The 24,576-nt window shown below is 47.3% G+C and overlaps 1 protein-coding gene across 4 annotated transcripts in view; it reads right to left on the bottom strand.

The window, feature by feature from the left end:
• The window catches only part of CHD7 (chromodomain helicase DNA binding protein 7), a 192,530-nt gene extending 169,247 nt beyond the window's left edge, over positions 1-23,283 (bottom strand). For 3 of the 4 annotated variants that reach the window (XM_058699659.1, XM_058699662.1, XM_058699661.1), the window contains exon 1: positions 22,952-23,283. The gene's annotated coding sequence lies outside the window, so the exon portion shown is untranslated. Of the gene's footprint in view, positions 1-22,263; positions 22,286-22,951 lie in introns of those variants that run through there. The other variant, XM_058699660.1, reaches the window with a different exon arrangement.
• Between the last annotated feature and the right edge of the window lie 1,293 nt (positions 23,284-24,576).

Below are 24,576 nucleotides of genomic sequence, written 5' to 3'. Positions count from 1 at the left end.
CCTCCGATGGCTAGCGACAGCAGACGTAGCATTTGGAAACACTCTGCGTCTTTAGAGACCTTTTGATTGGTGTAAATGGCTACCCAGCCAGCACTGAGGCTGGCAGTATTTTTAGGTTCCTACGACTCTTCAGTCACTTGATGTGCCACCATCTCACCGCATGAGTCCAAACACAGTCAACTCCTAATTCTGTGGTCCCGATTCCTTCGGGTTTAGTGCTGCCTTCGTGTAGTTTGGGCTGAGATATATATATATGGAACCTCGCCTGGCATTCGTCAGGTCAATACCGGTCTCAGCGCAGCAACCAATAAAAAGACCTGTTAGACAGTGTGTACCCGCTACAGAACAGCCACTGGTTGCTATGCTTACTCTAAGATAGTAATAAGCTTTGAAAATGTCCTAGACCTAGTCTGTGAAGGTGAAAAGCTGCCAGTTATGGCTGGAAAGAGCCTAAGGCAAGCAATCACCAAGTATCAATTCAGTAGTTAGTTTGATCCCTGACGATCTTTTGAAATCTGTTTAGAATCTAAAATATTTCCATAGAAACAATCTCTAGCTACGAAACAACAACAACAAACAAGAAGAGGGGGGGAAAAAAACCACTTGACCTAATGCATGATGCAGCTGAGAGGGTGGAATGTGACGGCTGATGCTGGAAGTCGGTGGAGCATGAGGTTGAATTGATGAAAGTTAATTCAACTGTAAGCTCCTTCAAGTCCTGCCCTATTTCTTATTCTAGTTTTCTACGCCCTCCCCATGCTGGCAGAGAAGGCTCTTGGGAAGGAAACCGAGGAGTTGGGACACATTCCACAGCAATGAGGAAGAAACACGGGGCTGGCTATGCAGAACAGGTTAACTAACGCTTAAAAAAAAAAAAAAAAAGATTAAAACATAATGAAAGAGAACTCATCACGAAAATGTAATCAAATAGAACTCATCGCATAGCCCTGGCTTGCTTGAGATGACCAGAAGCAGCAGTTGAAATACCAGTGTTTGGCATTTTTTTAAATGTTTATTTATTTTGAGACAGAGAGAGTTAGCATGAGCAGGGGAAAGGCAGAGAGAAAGAGAGGGAATCCCAAGCAGGCTCTGCGCTGAGCGGAGCTCAATCCCACGACTGACCGTGAGACCGTGACCTGACCCGAAACCACGAGTCGGACGCTTAACCAATTAAGCCACCCACCCAGGCACCCCCAGTATTTGACAATTTTGGAATCATCTCGGTCCCTCTCGATGGTCACATAATTTTTTGGTGACGTTCGAATACTTGATTATGTCACTTAAGATACAGCAATCTACAGGATAAAACAGAGAAGCCCCTGTCACATTGTACACAGTTCCCACCCGTGGCTACAACCTAAATCCACAACGCCATCTGAAAACCACTCCTGGAGCACCTGAGTGGCTCTGCCGGTTAAGCGTCTGACTTCGGCTCAGGTCACGATCTCACGGTTCATGGGTTCACGGGCCGCGTCGGGCTCTGTGCTGACAGCTCAGAGCCTGGGACCTGCCTCGGGTTCTGTGTCTCCCTCTCTATGCCCCTTCCCCCGCTTGCACTCTGTCTCTCACTCAAAAACAAACATTAAAAAAATTTTAAAACTACTCATGACCCAGGGAAGAATCCAGAAAACCCTGACCGAGGTATTACTAGCAAAATATTCTACAGGTAATTGCCACAGTCACACTTTCGGCCTTTTCTTTTCAAGATTTTAATAACTAACTGTTCTCCACTCCACTTGCGTTAATGCGCGCTGTGAGGCCAGGAGTGGCATCATCTACCACCTTGAGTTGAAAGCTTCAGTCATGCAAGTGGATACCGGGGCCGGCCAATCTTTCCGTCCTTCACTTTCACGTTCTCTTGATAAAGAAGCACAGCAAGTCATAACGATATTAGTAACTGCTCATTTGAATGACTGACTGGTATGTGCCAGGCACGGAGGAAGGGACTACTATGAACCCCATTTTACAAGTGAGGAAGCTGAAGCACACGGGCTAATTAACTTGCTCAAGTTCCAAAAGGTAGTTAAGTGTTGGAACTGGGTTTTAAAGCCAGGTCGTCTGATTCCAGAGCTGTCAGCTTTAACCTTTACGCCACGCTACCGCTCCAATGTCTCTGTACAGTGAGGTTTGGTCTTTAAGTTGTTAACATTTCAGGGCACCCGGGTGGCTCAGTCGGCTGAGCGTCCAACTCTTGATTGGGGCTCAGGTCATGATCTCGTGGCTCATGGGATTGAGCCCCACGCTGGGCTCTGCACTGAGCTGACAGTGTGGAGCCTGCTTGGGATTCTCTCTCCCTCTCTCTCTCTGCCCTGCCTCCCACTTGCAAACACGCACACACACACACACACACACTCTCTCTCTCTCTCTCTATCTCAAAATGAATACACATTTAAATAAAACAAAATATTAAATTGCTATCATTTTGTCCAAAGTTTTTCTTTCTTCTGGCTAGTGGAGGAGGTAGGTCTGATTTCATCAGAATAGGTACACATTTGGATTTGGAGAAGTCTACTTAATCTGAATTCTTCGTATAGCAGCCTCACACTATCCGATGAAAAATCCTCTCCGATTACCCTAGACACAAAAACATTAAAGGGGGAGAGGGGAACCCTTCCTTGCATTTTATCACTAAGAAATTAGATTTCAAAATTCTTATAAACAAGAACCATTCATTTTACTACTTCTGCATATGTAAAATGTGGGCACTAGCCTAGTACTAAGCTCAGAATCTAGACTCAAATACCTGATTGTTTGTCAGGTCAGGCTTTTAGTGGTTAACAGTACATTTCTTGTTTTACTGTGAGTTTTAATAGAGTTTGGCATCAGTCTTGTGGAATAGTCTCGGTGACACTGTTTTATGGTACCCAATGTGTTGACAGCAGTCTGGCAGATTAACTCTACAAAAAGTTGCCCACTGTCTGCTTACATTAGGTCCAGCAGCCAAGCAGGGTCATGTTGAAACACCTGATTCATGAGTCCATCTACGCTGCAGTCTATGTGCTGTTCACAGCATACAGAGCAAGGCAGGTTAGAGGTGGGACCAGGCACGACTCAAGCGACATAGAACTGTGAGATCTTTTTGCTAAAGATTAGAGGCTCAGGTTCTGATCTCAGATGCATTCAGTTGATTTTCCTTTTTATTCAGTAAGCAAAACGGAAAAAATACAAGTACCTGCAAACTGGAAATTTGATTTTTTTTCTTCCTCAGGACTGTATTTCATTCATTCTAAGACACACTTTTTTTCACGTCTCAATACATCAAAAGTAGGTCTTACAACCATCTCAGATCTGATGAAAGACAATAAAAGAATATAACTGCATATATTCTGGACTCTATGGTTTTCAAGTTTTATATTACCATCAGCTCATTAGTCATAATTCACTTAGGGGGCAATGTTAACTACTTGTCCACGTTCTTCCTTTTCTTATCGTCCTCTGTTTGTCATAGAAGATATAATAAGGAATACGGGAGATAAAGGCAGGGTAACGTAACTTCAAGGAGACATAAGCTGTGAAGCTATTTTATGCTAAGTGCAAAGCTGTTACCCTCCTGTGAAGAAAATATAGCCTGAAAGTTTCTCTCGACTGCCTGTAGCCCAAATGTGTTTTCTTCTAGGAGAAAGACACAATTCCAAGGTGAAAGAGTTCCAGATGCTAAAGTCTTCCTACCAGCTTACATCAACTCGCTCCAAGACACAATAAGCCTTTTAACTCAAGCTCGAAAACCTCAAGGGCTTTCTCCTCCACCTTCCAATATCAAAATCATGCTCACATATTTAAACAATTAGGTGAGACGTACAGAAGCTAGCACTAAATATGTCTGAAATTTGAGTGCTAAATGTGCAGTTAATATTAACCAAATTCAGATCTCATCTCTGCAAATTTTTTTTTAAGATGATTCTTGTTTTCTTTGACTTTAGAAACCTTTAAAAAGGAGGGGGGGGGAGGGTTCTTTAAATTCAACCCTACTGCAGAACAAAATTTCTTTGGGAGAGAAAAAATAAGCCAATTACTGCCAAGTGAACTACAAAACAGAAAAACCCTGAGAGGGAAAAGTTGGGAGTATTTGTTTCAAAAATATAACTAGCAAAGGTGATTTTTTTTTTCCAGAAAATTTCCCTGGCTATACCACAAAACACTGAAAAATTTTCAGAGTCCTTCTTTCCACATAAGGTACCAGATAGTTTCTCGGTGGTGGTTTTTCCTGATTGTAAGAATATCTTTCAGTTCGGGGCACGTGGTAGGTCAGTTGGTTAGGCGTCAGACTCTTGCTTTCAGCTCAGGTCACAATCTCACGGTCCAAAAGATCGAGCCCTGTGTCAGGTTCTGCGCTGATGGTGGGGGGACTGCTTGGGATTCTCTCTCCTCTCTCTCTGCCTCTACCCCCACATGCTCTAGCACATGCTCTCTCTCTACTCTCTCAAAATAAACATCTTTTTTTTAATCTTTCAGTTCAAAATTTTAAAAATGTAAGAATTAAAAAACACCTGCAATCCAAATAAGTGAGTTACTAACAGTTACTTAGTAAGTAAGAAATAACTTACTGAGTGCTAACAACACAACGAGCACTGTGCGAAGTATTCTAGACGCAAATGCACTGTTACGTTAATCTAAATAAGTCTAAGAGGTAAGTACGATTAGCATCCCCTTGTTACAGCTCAAGAAACTGAGTCTTAGATAAGTCAAAAGAAAACTTGCTTATGGTCACAGAGCTAATAAGTAGCTTGTCCAAAAGTTGCACACCAATAAGTGGTTGGACAGAGATTCAAACCAGATCTATTTAACTACGGAATTGGAGCTTTTAACTAAGTGTAACTGCCAATCCCTAAAGCCACTCATTTTTTTTTTTTTTTAACGTTTATTTATTTTTGAGACAGAGAGAGAGCATGAACAGGGGAGGGTCAGAGAGAGGGAGACACAGAATCTGAAACAGGCTCCAGGCTCTGAGCTGTCAGCACAGAGCCCGACGTGGGGCTTGAACCCACGGACCGCGAGATCGTGACCTGAGCCGAAGTCGGCGGCTTAACCGACTGAGCCACCCAGGCACCCCATCATTTTTTAAATTGATGTATTTTCTCCAATCTTACCCTGTGCTTATAATTTAATTTGTATACAACTGGAACCACAGTCAACATTATTTTGGACTCTACTCTTACAAGCTTTATATTTTTTAAAAACATGATTTGTAATGCTTGCATAATATGCTAACATGAATATAACACAATTTGACCGTTTGTAATTTTTCACTGAGAAAAGAAATGCTGTGCCTTCTTACTCATAACAGCTGACTGGGTTGCAGATTCTTCCTTAGGATACGCAGCGGATACAACTTCAAGGGCCGTTTATGAAGGCCTTGATACATGCAATGCCCAGTTCCATTCCAAAATGTTTGTGCTTATTGAATTTCAGCCAGCGCTGAGCATGCAAGTTTCGCTAATATTCTGGCAGCCTCAAGAACATATTTCAGGGGCGCCTGAGTAGCTCAGTCTTGAGCATCCAACTCTTGATTTCTGCTCGGGTCATGATCTCATCGTGGTCATGAGATCGAGCCCCGCGTCAGGCTCCACACTGAATGTGGAGCCTGCTTAAGATTCTCACTCCCTCTCCCTCTGCTCTTCCCCAACTTGTACTCGAAATGAATGAATGAATGATTTTTTTTTTTTTACTAATTTGACAAGGAAGGAAAAAGTACCTCATTTTAATTTGCATTTCTCTTATTACTCCACAATTTGCAAATTTACATGTCCATTGGCAGTCGCATTTTCTTTCTACGCATTACCTACTGATATCCTTTACTGCTTTTCCACTGGGCTGCGACTGTTTCTCTGCTGTATTCTCTCACAGAATATGCTGATGCGTCTTTTTAACAGATCCATACGTACACAAAGTAGATGAGTTATAAAACATGAGACTGTTCTCCCTAAACTGAAACACATACATTTAAAAGAAAGTTGAGGGGTGCCTGGCTGGCTCAGTTGGTAGATCTCTTGATCTTCGGGTCATGAGTTCAAGTCCCACACTGGGCATAAAGCTTACTTTAAAAATTTGGTTTTGGTTTTAATATTTATTTATTTTTGAGAGAAAGAGACACAGAGTGTTAGCGGGAGAAGGGCAGAGAGAGCAGGAGACACAGAATCCGAAGCAGGCTCCAGGCTCCGAGCTGTCAGCACAGAGCCCGACACGGGGCTCGAACTCACGAACCGTGAGATCATGAGCTGAGCCGAAGTCGGCTGCTTTAATATTGTGCCATTTCTTGACTTGCAAGTTGTACAACTTCATCCCTTAAGTAGCTTGACTTTGGAAACTTTTTTTTGGTTTATTTTATGTTTATGTTTATTTTATTATTATGTTTATTTTATGTTTGTTTTAATGTTTGTTTATTTCTGAGAGAGAGAGACACACACACAGAGTGTGAGCAGGGGAGGGGCAGAGAGAGAGACACAGAACCTGAAGCAGCTCCAGGCTCTGAGCTGTCAGCACAGAGCCATACGCGGGACTCGCACCCAAGAGCCGTGAGATCATGAGCTGAGCCCAAGTCGGATGCTCAACCGACCGAGCCACCCAGGCGCCCCTGGAACCTTTCTAATGTGACCATTTTGTCTTCTCACACATCTTCCCCTCCTCAGATCTTTTCTCTTTCCGGATCTAGTCCAAGTTCAGAATATCAAAGCTAATTTCTCAGCTCCACAGCCAGCCCCCACCCGGCCCGCCCCACGCCCTCAGTCTCCACCGCTCCTCTTCAACCTCCCACAGCCGGGGTTCCGGCGACGCTGGCTGGCCCACTCCAACCACGCTGACTCTTTGCCTCTAGTCCCTCCTCAACTGCAATCCGTCACATGTTGCCAAACTAACCTTTCAACTTCATTCCATCACGTGATGGAACTCAGGCTCTAACTGACACTCGGAACTTCCAAGTTCACCACAGCCCCCACCCTCCTCGTCTAGCCCTTTCTTCCCAGCCAACCGCGCCCTCCCTGAGCCGGCCGGCCACTCTCAGGCCACGCTCAGCTGACCAGGGGCTGAGAGGAGGAGGGGGCAGGTGTGTGGCAGTGGCTGATCCCTCTCCCCCAGCTCCTATTCTCCCGGGGAGGACACGGGGGACCAAAATCCTCTGCGCCGGCCCCTGCAGGATACCGTGCGACAGCCGTCTGTTTCCCGCCGGGACCCCTGGCTGGCGGTATCTCCATGATTTTGTTCACGTTCCTTCTCAGCTACTTCCCTCTCCCGAAGGTCAGTGCGAGGCAGGTCTCCTGATCTCCGTTACCAAGCCCTGCACTGGCTGCTCCCGGTCGGTCGCTACTCCACTGACTGTATCACACCTTTTTAGCACTCAATTACACACTTTGCTGTCCTGTTCCACACTGTCACATGTGGGTTGACCTGCACTTCCTAGCCACGGAGACCAACGTTAGTATCTCTCACACAACGTAGCACAGTTAGAACTGTTTAATGTACAAACATTAAAGTCATACCGAAAAGTGAGCGGGAATATTCTAAAGACCTGCATACTCATGATTCTATTATCTTTGAAGGGAGTTCATGAAATTACAGCTTTCACCAGGCATGCCCAGATTTCCAAAAACTAAAAAGATCTTAATATAAACCTCACAGAGAAATTGCCATTTACTCTTTAGAGATGGAAATCTGAAAACATTATTGAATTTTTCTCTGTCGTTAACCGGCCATGACCTTGCATTCGTTAAAGTCCTTCCTAGGGGGCTCCTGGGTGGCTCAGTCAGCTGAGCACTTCAGCTCAGATCAAGACCTCACAGTCTGCAGGTTCAAGCCCCGCATCAGGCTCACTGCTCTCAGTACAGAGCCTGCTTCAGATCCTCTGTCTCCCTCTCTCTCTGCCCCTCCTTTGTCGTCTCTCTCTCTCTCTAAAATAAACATTAAAAAAGGAAAACCTTTCGGGATTAAAAATAAAATAACAAGTCTTCCCTGGAATTGACATGGTTACACCCCTTTACATAAAGGCGTGCTCTAACACGGATTTGGATAGGCCTGGTTTTGTGTAACCCCATTCCTAAAAGCCTGATGTACTTCAGTGAGCCTGTGAGTCAGGCGTCCGCCCCGATTCCTGTGTCACCAAACGGCCCCTCCCCGGGCTACCATCACCCACTCTGGCAGTGACTTAGGTCACACCCATTTCAGCAAGGAATTCCCTCCCCAAAGCCTTTCAGTCCCTAGTGTCACAGCTTCCCCTCCAACCCCACGTTAGAGCACGGACATCACCGTGCTAACCGACAAAAGCCCTGGAGGGACCCGCGGTGCACCTCAAGGGCCTGCTGGAAACACCACCACCGTGGGAAAGTGCGTCGGACGATGGGGTTTGAGGAGGCCAAATACCTCTCGCCTCCCCTTCCCCATGCACGTTCTGAACGAACTTTGAGACAGCCAAGCAGGGGGTGCTGCCTGTCACTGAGAAGGCCAGCAAGGCCTCGGGCACAGGAGAACGTCACGCTGCCGAAGACAGAGCCTCCACATCACGCTCGTGCAGAGGCCTCTCTGGCCGTCCCACAAGGAACAGAGGTGGAAGCAGGGCCCGGGCTTTGCAGGCAGCCCCGCCCCACAGCAGGCTCCTAAACTCCCAGTCAGGGTGGTAGGAGGCAGGCAGCAGCCGCCTAGGCACGGAAGAAAGATGCAAAAGGGCAGGAAGTGGCGGGGGGGCGGGGGGGGGGGGGGACTGTCCCCCAGACACTGGTTACTCCTCGGCTCTCCTCCGGTGCAAGGAACAATGACGGCAAAGGCCCAGCAGGCCCGGGACTGCGTTCTAATAGCCAAGTGGGTGTCAGGGAGAGTGCAATGTAGTGGAAGGAGCGAGGATGCCAGGACACAAGGAGAGGGCACCCTCCAAAGAGAAGGAGCCTGCAACAGGCCAACAGCGGCCAGGATCCGGGGAGCCAGGAACTGACGACATCAGGGCAGGCTTGAGATGTGAGGCCGAAATTCAAGAGAAAGAGCTCGGTTTGGACTTTCAGGCTTTTGTTATGCTTTGGCAGGAAGGAAGACGGGTTTTAGACAGGTTGGGGACATTAAGGATAGAAGTACGGGAGAGGTGCTGGAAACAAAAATACAGAGTTAGGAGTTAATCACACGGAAGCAAGAGCTGACACGTGGGCCCAAGATCAAGCCGAGATCAAGACCCTGAGCGCAGGTTGTCCACAGGGAGTAGGAAGAAGAGGAAGGAGGAACTGTGAGGGCATCAGAGGCGAGGTCCAGAACCCAGCGGTGCCCCCGTGCCAAGGTTCAGAGGGACGAGCGTTAAGAGGCCAGGGTGGGTAGTGAGGGCTCAGGCAGAAAGGAAGGGAGGAGAGGTGAGAAAGAGCCTCCGTGTGGATGCTCCCCTTCACCCGCCCACGTGAGCATCCTGTCTCTTATGGACAATTCTGCCAGGCAGTCTTCAAAGATGGAGCCGACCCACTCGCCACACTACTGTGTTGAGATGACTCCCGTTTTAAAGTTATTACGGGCCCTTGGAGACGACACGGGCTTGAAATGGGCTGTCCCAGAAGAGGGCCGCTGCACGTTCACCTGTTCGTTTTTCGTCCATCCGCCACACAAACTGGAACCACACGGACCCCAAGGTTTTAATGATTCTGGGCCAGGAAGGAAAATAAAATGTAACAAATACAAAACAAGCTATGGTCCATCCCTATTAGCACCACCTTTAAAGTGGACTCGATTTTTAAACTCTTTTTTAATTTTTTTTTTTAAATGTTTATTTATTTTTGAGACAGAGACAGAGCAGGGGAGGGGCAGAGAGAGAAGGAGACACGGAATCCGAAGCAGGCTCCAGGCTCCAAGCGGTCAGCACAGAGCCCGATGCGGGGCTCGAACTCACCGACGGTGAGATCATGGCCTGAGCCGAAGTCAGACGCTTAGCCGACTGAGCCACCCAGGCGCCCCATCGATTTTTAAACTCTTAACCTGTTTGTCCGTCGTCACCCCTTCTATTAATTGGTCTGCCAACTCGCAGCTACATCTGACTCATTTGCATGTGAGAGAATAACATCACTTGAGATATTGAAAAAAAATATTGCAAGAATATATGTATCGGGCTTCCTTTCTCCTAAGCTATTTTACATTTCCCGGGTATGCCCACCGTGTAACTAACACATTTACCCAAATGTGTGGCTTTTTAGAACACATGAGAAACACCTAGATAAAAATTTAGTCAGCTTTTAGATGGATGGCCCACAGAGATTTTAATTCAGGAGGGTGGGAGTAGAGGAATCTGCATTTTTAGCAAGTGCTCCAGGTGACTGTTAATTCTAAAGAATGAGAATGATAAATATCCATTTTAATGTTAGTTATTCTAATCTTTCTATGTCAACTTTTTGTTCCCTTTTCTTTATTTTAGGGAGAGAGAGAGCACGCGTGAGCGGGGAAGAGGAGCAGAGGGACAGAGAGAGAATCTTCAGCAGGCTCCGCACTGAGCTTAAGACATGGGGCTTGATCCCGCGACACTGGGGTCATGACCTGAGCAGAAATCAAGAGTTGATGCTCAACCAACTGAGCCATCCAAGTACCCCATCACCTCAACTTTTAAAATAACTACATGAAATCCTGAAAATCACCTAAATGGACTCAGTTTATGGTCCCCTGGAAACAACGGATGAAAAAGCTACCTCAGCCCAGCTCACCACTGCACTCTTCTTAAAGACCAATGGATGCATTATTTCTGCAAAGCAACCTTCTGAATCCCGTTGAGGTAGAAGGTGGAAAGGAGGTGATAAAAACATTCTTTAAAAGCTGCTTTTCTTCCCCCAAAATGATGGATGCGCATTTTCTATGCAACTGTCTCAAAACATGACAAAAGGGAAAGGTGGGGTTCCTTTTACAAAGTAGAATACTGGAAGAGTAAGAAACACACAAGTAAATTTCACAGGGATACGTATTAATGCCGTAGTGCTTTGAATCAAAAGCCCCATTTCCTTACCTCTAGCCTGGTGTTAGTAGGTGAAAAAGTCAAATCTCTTACTAGATCCAAAAGCTGGCCCAAGCAGCCATTTTTAGAGAAGGTAAAGGTAATAAAGAGTCATTTTCCAGCTTTGCCAAAGGAAGATGTTGTTGTTACTATTATTATTATGTTATTATTATTATATTATTATTATTATTATTATTATTGTCATTATTACTGTGGCAGTGACCCATAAAGGAAAGTACCAATGATATGAGCCATTTCCCAAAGTTCTAAAAAGCCTGAGTGGCAGAGAATGACAGTCGTTCCTCAACATCAACCATTCTGCTCGCAAAAGCCTGGGTTTCCGGGCAGCTCCTTGGACAGCTCACTGCCTTTCGCTCACCACACCGAGACAGTCAAACGATGCTACGACACACTTTCCAGCTGCAGCACAGTGGCACTGCTCGCCAGCCAGCAACTCAGTTACAGCAGCGTCACCACCGGTGAGCTCAGCTGTGTGGGGAAAGGACCCTACTGCGTTACGGTACTGTGTTCTCTCACATGTATTTGAAAGCACAGAAGACAGCGCCTTCCTTATCCTGCCGGACCCCAGCAGCCAAAGGGAATGACTCTCAGCAGCCCATACCAGCCACAAAGTTCCTGAAAACACCAGCCCAGATGTTTATTTTTGTTTTTTAATGAGAGGGGAAAATGGAAAACTTAAAATGCTAATTCCAGTGATAAACCTAGCTCTGAAGCTTAACACAATCAAGACAAAAATTAAAACTTGAATTGCACACACACACACACACACACACACACACACAAAAAGAGCAAAGCTTAAGTTTTAACTAGAAGTTCACTGTATTCAAGCTAGTCAACGGTTTGGGCGGGGGTGGGGGGTACCCTATAAATATCAAGAAAATCTGGAAACATCGCCATAGAACGTTTCTACAGGGAAAAGCGGTATTAGGATTTGGGACTTTATTTATTTTTTTACCGCCCTAGTAGAAAAAGAACACACATCCACTCCATGACATACAAGTCTACTGATTTATACGTTTGAATTTTATACCTATTTAAGCCATGCAACGTGTGGCTGCCGAAGACGGCATGCTCTCCCGTGTGTTAGCAGAAACACTTCACAAGGAGGAAGCACATTCACCCAAGTTCACATACCTACAAAGAACAAGTGACTGGGAGCCTCAGTAGCATCCCAGGTTCTTTCCTGGGCAACTCAAGTCCTATGTAAGGAGAAAAGGATGGTAAATGTATTACAACTTGGATAAGCGCTGGCAAGAGACGTTGAGGAAGTCAATTCTGTTGCAAACTGAACACTCGGATGCCGGCTCTTCTTGGACTGACAAAGGAACACAGGAGTGGAACGCCAGTAAGTCTCACAGTGAGCACGCATCTTTTAGGTTGAAACCACTCGCAATTAAGAAGATACAACGTCTGAGGAAAAGAAGCTTCAGAGCTATAATTCGTTAATAGACACCTTTCTGCCTCTCAATTTCTCTCCAGGAGGCAACCCTCCAAAATACAGGTCTGTAAGATCTTGATAAGCTCTTCCTACCCTTCTAAGGCCTACATCATCTTGATGGGACCAAAGCAACTTTTGCAGAGAGGTTAATGCCAGGCTATTAAATGAGCCTGCCCTGATTGGAGTCTGAAGTCTAGCTGTGATTGGGGGCAAATTTACTAAACGATCTCTAAAACTCCATTTCCTCGCCTATAAAATGGCAATTATTGTTCCTACCTCAGCATTTTGATTCCTCCTACTCCAGGATTCAGGGAAACCAGCTCACGTAAATAAGGAGTTGAGCAAAATGGGAACTCACAAAAAGTCCATGCTCCGTAAGTGTTAGCTACTGAGATCAAGCCCTTAGGGTCAGTCACCGTTATTTAAGAAACTTTCGGTTTTGACACAATTGCTTTAACTGGCAGTAAAGATGCACGAACAGTACAGGGAACTCCCATGTATCCATATTTATCAGCTGTTTGCATTTTGCCCAACCGTTCTATTTTGCTCTTAAAGTCGCTTTTGAGTGAAAGTACAGTGGAATAAAATGAAACGAAAGCTGTCTACACTCCATCTCTTGCACTGTCGTGCCAGTCTCAACAGCGGTGGGATTCGGAGGGAACTACCCCAGAGCCTTCCCCTCCCAGAGTAAGGGAACGTTCTCACTTTCCAGGTGCTACTCACACCCCAGACCCTGGCCCCAAATCTACTTCCACTTCAGATCCCATCTCGTGTCTTCCTTAAGCAATAAAAATAGTTTGGAGAGGACAGGACTGAATCCAACGTTCAGCAACTTGAAGACCAAAAGCTACAGATTGCGAGAACACGCTATAGCTCTCCAGTCTGAACTGTGAGGTTCTAATGTGCCGGAACTGATCAAATATGCCCACACCACTGCCTGTCTAGGATAACACCATCCAGCATTTTCGGAGAAGTGCACGTTTGGGGAAAAGAAGGAATGACTGGTTGGCTAGCAAGACAGCCACCATTCAGGTCGTTGGTGGGTATCTTATATATAGCTCGAGAGGAAGCGCTACTCCCCCAAATTTGTCATCTTTATACCTGGAATATCTCAACTGCCTCTGAGTAACCAACAAGAAGTTAGCTAACTAACATCTAGTCATACACCAGGAGAAGGGCACATATCATTTTATGTCTCCTCCTGAGGAAAAGTGAAAATGGCACAGCCAGTCGCTAATGCAGCCCACTCATTCCTTTCTAGTCATGATTTGGGGTTCCGGGGGCTGTTTAAATAAAAAAAAAAAAATCAAGGGGTGCCTGGCTCAGTCAGTTGAGCGTCCGACTTCGGCTCAGGTCATGATCTCACAGTTCGTGAGCTCGAGCCCCATGTGGGGCTCTGTGCTGACAGCTCAGAGCCTGGAGCCTGCTTCGGATTCTGTGTCCCCCTCTCCCTCTGCCCCATCCCCACTCATGCTCTGTCTCTCTGTGTCTTAAAAGTAAATAAAACATTAAAAAAATTTTTTAATCAAGACACATGGTTTAATAAGCTCAATGATAAAGAGTTAGCTAATAATAATAAAAACTATTCAGTACATACTATGCCACATACTAAAACAAGTGCTTTGGGTAAAGTATCTCACTTAATCTTCCACCATAACCCTGGAGCTGGTAGTCTTATTATTTCCATTTTTATGATTCACTCCTTGATCTATCTGATGTCAGAACTCAAGTTCTCAGCCAGCACAGAATAAAAACATCCATAAAAACAATTGCTCTCGCCTCCATGGGAGAGGAAGGGCAGAAAGAGCAAAAGGCTTGGGACCTGGTCATTAGACATGTGACCCCACAAATACAGGAGGCACAAAAAGAGGAAGCGAGGACAGAAATAACCTGGACTGATTGGCTATAGCAATAGAGTAGGACATAGGAGTACAGGGCGCTGCTGGTAGTTTGCCTAAAAAAGACAGAACTGATGGTCTCAGAGCTGGTTGGGGACACAACAGAGCAAGATGGCTACACATGCAGATTCTGGATACTGGCCAATCTGGATTCAAATCCCTCCTCCATCACTTGCTAGAGTTGTAAGGCCCCGGACGATTTACCTCTCAACCCAGGTCCCCACATCCACAAAATGGAGATAATAATTCTACTCATTCCCTAGGTTCTGATAGGCAAATGAAACAACCCATTAAAACACTCTGCATCATGCCTACTTGATTGGAAATGCTCGATTAATAACTGGTGGTTAGTAGTTATGCTATGACTGGTATTTTTAATGCTGTTTCGTGATTTCTACACCACTTTGGCTGATTGCCCCAATACACGCCTAATAGAAAAAATAAAGTTTTTTAATTTAATCAAGATTTATAACTTCTCAAGATGAGTCTGCATGATTGTTCTGACAAAATCAATACACCTGCAATTGGCCAAAGCAAAATCCCAAGCACAAACAAGGTCAAGTATACAAGAATATAAAATACTGCAATAGAGAGGTTTCAAAAAAAAGTTCACCTTGAGGATGTAGGCTAACAGTTTCAATATGTTAGTCCCATCCGTAAATAAAGTGATTTCTAGACCTGTACACTTTAAAATACATCACCAATCAAGGCATATTTTTGATGGTAACCTGGGCCCAAATCGATTTTATTATTCACTTAGGGCAAAGGCAGGAACTGCCCTGGAAACTAAAGCTTATAATTCTACAAGGGACGTCTCACTATTTGCCTTAGTATCACATTAAACATAATAGTGTTTAGATGTGTTAAAATTATAGACATTTGCTAATTCTGTTTTAAACATCAACAGAATGGATTCTGTTACGGGTATCTTACAGAAGAATATCAAGAGAACAAAGCGGACTCTTAAAAAAACAATGGAAGTAGTCCCCCAACTTGCCACAGAACTAGGGGAAAAAATGAATCGCTGAGGTATCATGTACCCTTTATCATACCTACTGCAACTACTGGGTAAAAATCTCTTAAGTGAAGGATACCAGGATACCAGGGAGAGTACGCGACGCAGCAAAAGTAACACAGGTGTCTGATGCCCTGCCTTTCCCTACACAAAGTCTCAATGTGGCAATCCAGGTCTCGATGTCCCCGTGCTGACAGTGGCTCTTTGCCTGCCCTCCCCTGCCCCCAATACATGAGATACTTGGTGGAAAAGTCAAATCTGCTATCTCATTGGCCGCTGCAGAGTGGGGCTGGGAGAGGGGAGGGCAAATAAACATCCTCTTTCTTCTTCCACTAACACCCACATCACAGGAACCAGCATGCAGCTTTCCACTGAGTGTCTGCGAAGCCAACGATTTCTTAAACTAGAAGAATACACTGTTGATGAGACCAAAGAAGAAAATATATTTTAAAACAACCAAGTTGAAGAAACAGTGTTATAAGTCAAAGAGTAGGTGACCACAGTCCGTCAGAAGGTAGAGTCAACACGCCAAGCTTCTCTACTATTCCACCAAATGGGAACATCCTACTCCTGAATTTTACATTTTGCCAAATAATCGCTCACAACGGCTAGCGGTAAAATTCTCAGATGAAGCATGTCCCTATGACCAATGTAAGTCCCTAAATTAGCCTGCAAAGCCACACAATCTTGCCTACCCTGAAGGAGACGGGAAGGACTCTGGCAGACATGACCACATCACTGTGGCCATCAGAAAAGCCTACGAGGGGCAATGTAAATGAAAGTACCTTTGAAACAGACCCCTCCCCAAAGGCAACACGTCCCAGAAAAGATATCTTTAAGTCTGATTTCTAACAAAAATACATGGGTAACAGCATCGCCTACGTAAACCAACAAATACAAAAACACAAACATTTCCCTAAAATGCTGTTTCAAGATAAATGTTCAGGATTGTCATAGTTTATCTCATCAGAAGCTTCTCTGGATTTAGCAGTTAGCATCTCTCATTTGCTACCAACCATGCTGTACAATCCACTTTTTATAATGATCAAACAAAGTGGCTTTTAAGATAATTTGCATATCAAAGTTTACACATACTCCACTAAAAACCAGGTAAGTAATCTACCTCGGATGGTGTTTTGTCCACAATCATTTAAGTACTGTATTCATTTCTACCACACCCGTGTATGACTGCGACCGGCCCCTAAAATACGCCTGAGCACAGGGAGGACCCACCAGCTATCAGCTGAGCGCCCAAGGACCTTGTGTCAGGACACGACTAGCAACAGACATCCACCGGCACAATGCGGAGATGCGGAAGAACAAGATGTGGCACAGCCTGCTTACCATAGGATTCTATTCTCCGTCTATGGTAAGCAAATTCACACAAAGTGCTACGTATTAGGCAAGTAGTGAACCAAGTGCCATATAACAAAATGCAAAGAACAAAGGTTTCTGCCCACCCCACCCCCCCCCCCCCCCCCCGTTCATTGACCCTCACCAGCACTCCTTGATGGGCTCACCAGACACCATCTTTTGAGAAAGCTGGCAGATTATTTTGGGAAAGTTCTGGAATGCTACCGGCAATGGAAGCAAGACTCAGCAATGGCATCACGGTCCACTATCTGCCACCTCAGTCATATGCTATCAGAACTGATAAACACCCTCCTCAAGTCTGGTCCCCGGCAGGTGCTCCCTGCCTCAGGAAACAGCATCACCAGCCAGTCAGCTAGCCAAGCAGGGTATACGCTAGAAACGTACATTCCCTGACACCTTCTCCCTAAGAGCCAACCTATGCTCAAGTCCTGTTCATCGAACATCCTAAGCGTTTCTCAGACCAGTCCGTTTTTCTCCATCCCCATGGCCACCGATTTGTCCAAACCGTTATTATCTCCCCATCACATGGACCATAACGTCAGCAGGTTGGATGCTGTCCCTAACCTATTCTCCCTCCTCTGCCCCATCGCCAATTCAGTCTTCCACAAAACCTGAGTCTCCTCACGTTAAATACTGCTTAACACTCACCAGTGGCTGTTTAATTTTTTTTTTCATCCCAAATTCCATATCCTTTAAGCCCCAGCCAAGCTGGCCTCTGCCTGCCTCTCTAGTCTCATCTAGCTGCTCTCTGTGCACCTCGAACACGCTACCTGCGTCTAGGTTAGCGAACGCCACCCTCTTCTACCATCATTCAGATGGCAGCGCTAAAGCCACTTCCTAAGGAGTGACGCCCCACACAGCTAGATGAGTCCCCGAGTCCCTCTCATTCCTCCCGATACCCACTGCATAGCACCTCGGACAGTGCAGCTGCTTTAGTTCTGTTTTCTCTGGGTCCACCATGTCTTCTCCCGGCAGCACTGTATTCCCAGCACAGCCCCTTGCAGGTGGCAGGGACCCAAGAAATACTCGAACTGATGAACAAGAAAACAGACAAACAGGGAAAACTACAGCCACTCAGTGGCTAAAAGGGCCACCAAGGAAAGTGTCACCGATTCCACACTGGCATAAGCACACAAGCCCACGGAGCACTCAGCCTTTTACGGCCAGGTTATGCTTCTGCATTCCTGGTCCACATTATTTTTTTAACAGAACCCTCTAGAAATGCTTTGCTGAGAAAACAATCATCCTCGCAGTCACCTAACGTTAGTTAAAAGGTACAGGAATCCAGTTATGGGAATGAACACAAGCTTCTAAAATGAAAACAGTAATCAAATCTTGGAATAATTATCTCTGCATTTTTCTACATGGATAGTCATAGTTTTCCAAAGCAAAAAAACCTCCAAATTACTACACGGTAGAGACAAATTATTATTGGCGTAAGAACGCCTTTAAGACCTACGTTATATCCTTAAGCCAAAGGTACTTTTTGCTCAGAACGTAAGAGGGAGAGCGCGCCTCCTCCAGAGCCAGCTCAGTCATCCAACAAAGACAAACCCAGTGCCTCCCCTATGCCAGCACCAAGCTAGGCACCAAGAAGACGACAATGACCAACACGGCTCTGCAGTAAGTAGGTGACCAGCCAGATGCAGCTCATTTAATTAATCTCTCTGGGCTTCAGTTTCTTAATCTGTAAAATGAGAAAGCTGGACCAGCTCTCCAAGGTCCACACACTCCACATATCCGAAGTTCCACTAAGGACTGTAAGATGAATTTCTATTTGACAAAATCATGACGCTTTCCTACTTCTCTTTGTTATCTTTATCACGCAGGTGTGGTTTCATTTAAGAATTTTAATATATTGATGAAAGTAAAATATTAAAGAGCAGTAGTAGCATTTTTAATTACCTTCCCAGCTCCTAACTACCTCCGTGATCAGCTATGGAATTCTGCCGTAACTGCAACCCGACCTGAATGATACCCAAACTGAAATACAACATCACATCTTCATATTTTTATAGAACAATTAAGCAAAGCGATCGTTACTCCCAACTTCTTTTATACTCCAACATCATCCATCATCCTTGAGTACCAAAGGTTTTCTTTTAGAAGTAATACAAAATGATGAAGGTTTCTAGAAAAACAAAAGGAAAATTTTATCTCCCAAACTAATGAAGCTATATGGCTTTATAGGAAGTACTGATAAGATACACAGTACTACTAAATTCTGAGCTGCTAGTGACATGGAAACATAGCTCTTCAGAAAGATACACAAACGTGTCCGTACGAATGGACAAGACAATGAAGAGTCACCCAGGGCCCACGTGTTCCTGACACGTCTCCACATCACCCCAAATGTCCCTTCTCCGTCTTTTTCTAGTGAATTTGGTGAGCTTCCGTGACCTAGATCTATTTAAGTGCTTGTTTGTTTACATCCAGAAAGCGGCTGAATACTGAAAGGGAATCACTTTGTTACAAAGCTGAAGTTTTAAGGGCCATTGTTGGTAGTCACACATTTTGCTCAGCCCTGACTAAGCATTTTTATTCTTGCAATGCCTTATTTATAGATAAGATGGCCACGGCATCTGCTATCAAATCCGAAAGGCCAAATATGGACAATAAAATGATGAAAGATAATGGCTCCCTCCAAAGTTAATCTTAAAAGTTAAACGTGAGTGTTTGGTTACCTAAAGAAGTCTCTCCTACTGGAGGGGAAACTCTCTGAGGGGAAGCATCGCCTCTCATGTGGTGTTTACACTCTGAAAGGTCTACCAATGATCACTGAATCAACAGTAAATAACGGATGGTGACTTTATAGCAAGCAAACTTTCTCCAGCACAGGGAAGAAAATGTTGTAAGCCTAGGTCTGAAACGACTACTCTACGCTTCGCACTTAGATTACTCCGTGGGTCACACAGAGCTCCTACACTGAAGCACTCGGACCGTGTTCTCTCATAGATGAAAGTACTCTTTTTGCCAAATTGACCTCACTGCTTAGAAACCATACTATTCCTATAAATATCACATTATGGCCTGTGTTTGTACGAGAAAAACAGTTGTAATATCTCTTTGATACGTTATCATAAAGGCACCCCTTGTGCTATTCGTTTTAACTCCATAAAAGACTCTCATGAAAAAAGTTTTGGAAATAGTCCCGTAAGTTGAACTGATTGAAAACTAAACCAAGTACAGGTGAATCTACAAAAGTTCTATTCTAAAACTAAGTTACTGGGTGTGTTATTTTGAACTTGACTTCTATATTTAAACTTGGGGAAAAGACATCATTATTTTGTCCTCAAAAGAGGAAAATAATGTTTGAGTTTTTAAACCATCACCATCATGTGTGCACAACCTGTATCATTTCTCTACCCGGACTTCCATGTCAAGAAAAAGAAGCCATTTTTTAAGTTAAATTAGAAATACTCCTGTTGATTAAACCAACGTAACTAGAGTCTGGAATTCACATACCAGTCTATACTATTATTCCTTTCTTACCTAAAAATCCATTTCAATCTTGAAAACCCCAGAAAAAAAAAAAAATTCCTCAGGCTTCAATTTACTGGCTTGCACAGAGGGAGGAAAAAAAAATAGAATATATCAAGAGAATATAAATGATAAAATACATAGTGCTGGGAAATAATTCTTAAGTGTCACCATGAGGAAATTCACCTGTTACAAGCCTCACAAGAATCCACTATTCCCTCGTCAGGACACTAAAAATGGGAGAATGCCATATTCCCACTATTTGGCAAAATAAGAAAATTTAGTTCCTAAAATCTATCGCCAAGTCCCTATCCATTTCCAAATTCTGTTTACTTTGTAACTTTTTTCTACAGTACGGATTTTCCAGGGAAAATAAACTTTTCATGAGCAAATCTGAAAGACATAAAATGTCTCCTACTTATTATTACCTAGAAAGGCAAAACGAGTACTGCTCCGTGCCCCAAGCATCTAGCTTTCAGCCTCTTTATTATCATTGTCAATGAATGGGCCCCAGTCAAATGAAAGCTGCCATTTTAGGGTAAAGACTGGAGGGCTTCTGTTGTGCAACAGCAAGACAAAAACACTCCGCGACAGATGTACTCTGGGGGCTGGGAGACGGATTCAACTTCATAAAATCACTGCTCAAGTTATTTCTGAAATAAGAATTACCTAGTACTCACACATTACTACAATCTAAATAGAATTATAACTGGGATAAATCAGGTTCCCATGCTGCTGAGGTCGTACTCGCTAAGATTTGTTTGTCATCGTTAGAATGCATCTGTAAGGAAATAAAGAGAACTATTTTTTTTTCCTATCTGATTATTACGGATAGTGAGAACTCCCCCCTCTCCTTATTGGGAGAGAATTGGGGGGAAACACACTCCACCTCTTTGAAAGGTGTTGCCCACTGCAAAGACGGCTTAAATTAATATTTTTAGAAAATAAAAATCTGGGCCTTCACACAAATCCTTTAAAAATAAATTAAAATATTCAACGTACCCCAGAAATCAGGCCCAGAGGATGGGCCGATTTCAAGATAAGTTATTTAAATCGATTGCTAGATAATATACAATGGGAAACTAAAAAGTATACTTAGCGAGTGGAGAGCTGGATAGTGTATCTAATTCTAGCAATTCAAAAGGAAACTCTCCATGTGGGTTGCTACTTTTCTTTTGTCCATTGTCTGTTCAGAAGAGGGGGAAAAAAAAACTAGTTTAAAATCGAGGCGTGAACAGTCTCTAAAAGTGACCTCCGGGAAAACCGTCCGACCCATAGCAGGAGCACTCCCCGCGCCGCCCGCTCTACGGGGGCGCTCACAAAGCGGGCGGCCGGCCGGGAGTTTGGGGTGCGCTCCCACGGCGCGGGGCTCCTCGAGGCAGAGCCATCCGGAGAAAGGCGGCTCGGTAATGATGGCTGCTCGGGGCCGGCGGCTCCTTCCCCGGAGCCTCCCGACCCCCCCCCACCCCCCCCCCTCCCGGGATCCGCCGCCCTCCCCACCCCACCCCCCCACCCCCGAGCGGCGCTCGCGCGGACGCGGCTGCCCTGCACCGCAGCCCACCGGGTGCCCGCGCCCCTGCACCCCCGGTGAGCCCAGTCCCCGGTGCGAACCAAACAAACAACGCGTCCCCCGCCGCCCTCCTTCCTCTCCCCGCTGACCGCTTGGCCTCCAGCCACCTCGGCCGTTCACGCTCCGAACCGCGGATCTCTGCGGGGGCAGAGCGCACCCGGGCCACCGCGGGGGCCACCTGGTGAACCCCCCCCCCCACGGCGCTGACCCCCGGCGGGGTCGGGGGGTGGGGAAGCCGAGTTGCCCTAGGGGGGTTAAAGTCGCTATTATGCAGTCGCCGCCGCCGGCCCGGCCAGCTCGGCAAGGTGGGGTCCCCTCCTCGCCGCGCCTCCCCGCGCTCGCTCCGGCCCCGCTCCCTTTCTTCTCCTCCTCGAGCACTTGGGAGCCGCCGGGGAGCCCCGGGAGCCCCCAGCTCCGGGCTCGCAACTCCGCACCCGCGGCCGGCACCGGCTGGGGTCCCGACGCCCCCAGCGCCGCGTGTTCGCGCCGCCCCCGCCCCACGCGGCGCCCCGCGCACTTTCCCCGCCGCCGACCCACCTCGCCCGGTGGCCGTCCCCGCGCGGGCCGGCGCCGCCGCGCCAGGAGGGACGCACTTTGTTCGCGCCGGTGCGGCCGCCGCTCGCGGCGAGCGCGGCGTGGTCGGTCCGGAGCGGGGGGCGGGGGCGGGAGGCGGGGGTCGCCGCCGTCCCCGAGCCGCCGCCGCCGCTCAGCCGCCCCGCGCCCGCGCGCCCATCGCCCACTCGCACTTGAGTTGGAGCCCAACTTTTCCTCCTTCCTTTTTCTTTCGAATGGAGCCGGCAACTCGTGCTCGGCGCCGGCGGGAGGAAACGCGCTCGCGCTCCCCCGCGCGCAGACACGCTCCCTCCTGTCCCCCGTCCCCCCCCCACGCCGGCAGCACAACAAAAAGCCATTTACATGCGAGGAAGTGACCCTCGGCCGGACCGCGCGCCCCCGCCGCCGCCGGCCCCGCGGACGCAGGCAAAAGTTGGGGCGCCGGGCGGCGCTCGGGGCGCGGGTTCGGGCCCCGCGGGCGGCGACGCCGGCGACACGGCTCGGGCGGCGCTGCGCTCCAGCGCCGGCCCCGGCCCCCGCCCGCCCTCGCCCCTCGCCCCGCACACGCCCAACTCCTCGCTCCCAACTCCTCGCGCGGCCCCGGCCCCGGCCCGGAGCGATTTCCTGCCGCCGCCGCCCCTCCCGGAGGCGCCCGGCGAACTCTCGCGCTCACCGGGTCGGTCGGTAGGGCTCCTCCGCTGCCCTGTGCCGAGGGGAAAACAAAACGCAGAGCGGGCTCCGGAGTTGGCTCGGCGGCCGCGGCCAGGGGGCTAATCCACGGGCGCGGAGTTGGCCAGGGGCGAACGGGGCTCTGGCGAGTTTCAGGGTCTCCGGGTCCCCGGGCCGCCTCTTCAGCGGCGCTCCTTTGTGTAATTTCACTCGATTCAAGTTTAATCCGATAGTTCCCGAGCACGAGCGCGTCCGCACTACCACGGCTCAACCCCCGCGCCGCCGCCGCCGCCGCCGCCGCCGCCGCCGCCACCGCTGCCGCCGCCGCCGCCGCCGCCGCCGCCGCGGCCCCAGCACGCCAGCGCCTGCGCGCGCCCGGCACGCCGCGCGCGCCCGAGGCCGCGGGGCCGCGCGCGCCCGCCGCCGGCTCCCTCAGCGCCGCGCCCGCGCGCCGCCACCTGACGTCAGGCGCGCCTGGCATAATTTATGCAAGAATTCGGCCGGGGTGGCGGAGGCCGAGGGAGAGGCCGAGAGAAAGGGGGCGGCGCGGGGCTGCGGGGCCGCGGGCTGCGGAGGGCGGGCCGGGCGCCACTTCCCGTCCCCGGGCGGGCGCCGGCGCTGCGGGCGGTTCTCCCCGCCGGCCGGTGCGCGACCGCCGCGCAGCCTCTCCGGCCGGGCTGCTCCGAGCGCTTGGCCGCCGCGCGGCAGCGCCCCGGGCGCGGGCTGGAGAGGGTGCCACGTTTCCCCGCGCGGCACCTTCCCGGAGTCAGGGTGCGCCGCCCCGGGGCAGGAAGCGGCGGCCGGGAGCCAGCAGCGGTCCTCCTGGCCACAGCGAGGGGTTTCCAACGCTACGCGGACGGCGGCGGCTCGAGGGGTTTGGACGTCTCTTCTGTAATTATCCTTCAACTTGAAATTATTTTCCCACATGCAGTTATTTAGAATGGACGCTTAGCATTTCGTCTAGATGTCTCCTGCCTCTCCACATTGCTCTTCCTACGTCCTCGTTGACAGGACAGCCGGATCCACTGCTAAATCAAAAAGTTTAACTAGATGGCGTTGATTTTGTTGAATTTGTTAGCGTGCCAAAAAGGGGGGAGAGAGCGCAATGGTTATGAAACAAAGAAATAGGTTGTGTGCCCATTATTAAACGTGTCAGGGCTAGAGTGTTTCAATCATTCTTTGGCAAAAAAAAAAAAAAAAAAAGGCACTTTTATATGATCTCCTAACCTTGAATGTCCACACCTATTCTTTTCTCCTCCCGGTACGAAATGAATAGTGTGAACCTGGAGAAAATTTGCTTTTACTAATTTTCCTTTTGGGAGATAAATCGACAAACGTTTACCAAACACTTTCTGTGTGCAGATTACTGAGCAATTACAATTCTTTTAAACTCTCTACAGTTGTACGCTTTAAGATGACTGTATTAGGTTAAAGATTACATTTATTTTTTAACCAAGGAAGGAACTTATATCAACCAAAGATACTCCTAAAATAAATACAGAGTACAGCAGCATGCTATTATTGGACTCCAGAATAAACTGCAAAAATTGCAAAACTATGCAAAATATACTTTCTCCTCATTCACCACCTGTAGTGCCAAGACTAATCACAATATTTCCAGCTGAACAA

This window comes from Neofelis nebulosa, chromosome 14 (genome assembly GCF_028018385.1).
Source record: "Neofelis nebulosa isolate mNeoNeb1 chromosome 14, mNeoNeb1.pri, whole genome shotgun sequence".
Lineage (NCBI taxonomy): Eukaryota > Metazoa > Chordata > Mammalia > Carnivora > Felidae > Neofelis > Neofelis nebulosa.
Note: the sequence above shows the minus strand (reverse complement) of the source record. Positions and strands in the feature narration are given on the sequence as shown.